The sequence below is a fragment of the Brassica oleracea genome, chromosome C9 (genome assembly GCF_000695525.1).
Source record: "Brassica oleracea var. oleracea cultivar TO1000 chromosome C9, BOL, whole genome shotgun sequence".
Lineage (NCBI taxonomy): Eukaryota > Viridiplantae > Streptophyta > Magnoliopsida > Brassicales > Brassicaceae > Brassica > Brassica oleracea.
In genome coordinates, this window is record NC_027756.1 from 19,842,031 (window position 1) to 19,844,194 (window position 2,164).

The following is a 2,164-nucleotide window of genomic DNA, read 5'->3' on the forward strand; positions in this document are numbered from 1 at the left end:
ACTGTCACGTGTCTATTATAGTATGAATATATTTATTATAGTATGAATATATTTTTTTTAAAAACGTAAAGTACATAGTATGAACACATTTATGGATATAGAATAGTGTGAACGCGTTAACATACTTATTATCAAATCGTGAGGCTGTCACGTGTCCATTATAGTATGAATATATTTATTACTGTGCTTCAGGGATAATTTGTAACTTACAACCTTCCCTGTAGGTTTCTATAAATTTCCCAAGCAAAACACTTTCTATCAAAGAATTATCTATACGATGGATCACTTAAATACAAACGTTACCGCATCCATGATCGAGGCTCTCATGAACTCTCCCTCTTCCGATTCCTGGCCGCCATTATCTTCGGCAAATCCCAGCCCAGACAGTGCTCTCCAGAAGCGGTTACAAGCTGTGTTAAATGGAACACACGAAGCTTGGACCTACGCCATTTTCTGGACACCGTCGTACTACGACTTTTCCGGCGACTCGGTGCTCAAATGGGGCGACGGAATTTACAAAGGCGAAGAAGCTGATAAGACCCGGTGGAGGAGGAGGACGGTGGCGGAGAATGAGAACCGGAGTACCATTTTGCGGGAGCTCGATGATCTCCGACGAAGCTTTGCTAGTGATGGAGGACGAAGACGATGTGGAAGTTTCGGATCCATCGTGGTTTTATTTGACTTCGATGACGGTTAGCTTTGGTAGTGGGTCCGGGTTACCTGGTAAGGCGTTTGCTACGTATAAACCAGTTTGGATTACCGGGTCGGAACTTATATTGGGGTCGGGTTGTGATCGTGCTAAAACAGGTGGTGAATTTGGGTTGCAAACCATAGTATGTATTCCTTTGGATAACGGCGTGTTGGAGCTAGGATGCACTGCAGAGATCCAACAAACCCCGGATCTTCTTAATAAGATCCGGGTCATTTTTAGTTTCGAAGGATCCAGAGATTTTTCGGGTGACCCGAATTCAAACCCCTTCCCGCTTTTCTCAACACAGTTAGATAACGGTGGTGGGTCAAGCACCGTAACCTTTAGCCCGTATCCTGGTCCATTTTATCCACAAATCCTGAATAGTTTATCTCAGGAAATAAATTTCGACATGCTAGAGGGAAATCACTCCGGCGAAATACATAGTGCGAACCGGGATGCTTATCCCGGTCAGATAAAAAACGATGACGGTCACATTGATGATTTTGTTCACTCTGACATAGAAGCTACCGTGGTGCGGGATAACAAACGGAAAAAGAAACGCGGGAGAAAACTTGCAAACGGTAGGAAAGAGCCGTTGAATCACGTACAAGCCGAGCGGTTGAGACGCGAGAAGCTAAACATGCGATTCTACGCGTTACGAGCGACTGTGCCAAACGTATCTAAGATGGACAAAGCATCGTTGCTAGGAGACGCGATTTGTTACATCAACGAGCTGAAATCGAGGGCGGAAAACGCGGAATCAAAGAAAAACGCGATTCAAATGGAGCTCATCAAACTTAGGGAGGAGATCGCTAGACGAAACGTGGACTCCAGCGTCTGTAGGGGCGGGGAAAACGCATCGGAGAATGAAACGGCTAATATTGACGTGAAGATTATTGACGTGAAGATTCTTGGTTGCGATGCGATGGTTAGGTTGGAATCGAGCAAGAGAAATCATCCTGCAGCGAGATTGATGAATGCGTTTATGGATTTGGATGTTGAGTTGAATCATGCTAGCATTTCGGTGATTCATGATCTTATGATTCAACAAGCTACAGTGAAGATGGGATCGAGAACGTACACGCCAGACCAGCTTCGGGCCATGTTGGTCTCCAAAATTAATTAGGGATATGTTTTTGAGAATGTTGTGATTCTTCTCGTAAATTTACAAACCTATACAGTCAACATTGGTAAGAATATTTGTGGTTTTAAAGATCGAGTTTGTGTTTCAATTATCTATTTATCGGGGTGGTGGTGCATCTTAAACTCCAAAATAGTATACCTCACGATCGTACGTAAAGAGAAGATTGATTTGGTCCTACGTAACTTTTTTTTTTTGTAAACTTGGTCCTACGTAACTTGAGGACACGTAAAATATTTAAAACACTAAAAACAACTAATTAAATAAGAAATAACTTGATCATCACCCACACAACCGCGCAGATTTTTTTTTTCATTTATTTTTATATAAAT

General features: G+C 42.4%; 1 pseudogene; it reads left to right on the forward strand.

Moving 5' to 3' along the window:
• The first annotated feature begins 201 nt into the window (after nt 1–201).
• On the forward strand, nt 202–1,866 carry LOC106316376 (annotated as a pseudogene).
• The last annotated feature ends 298 nt before the right edge of the window (nt 1,867–2,164 follow it).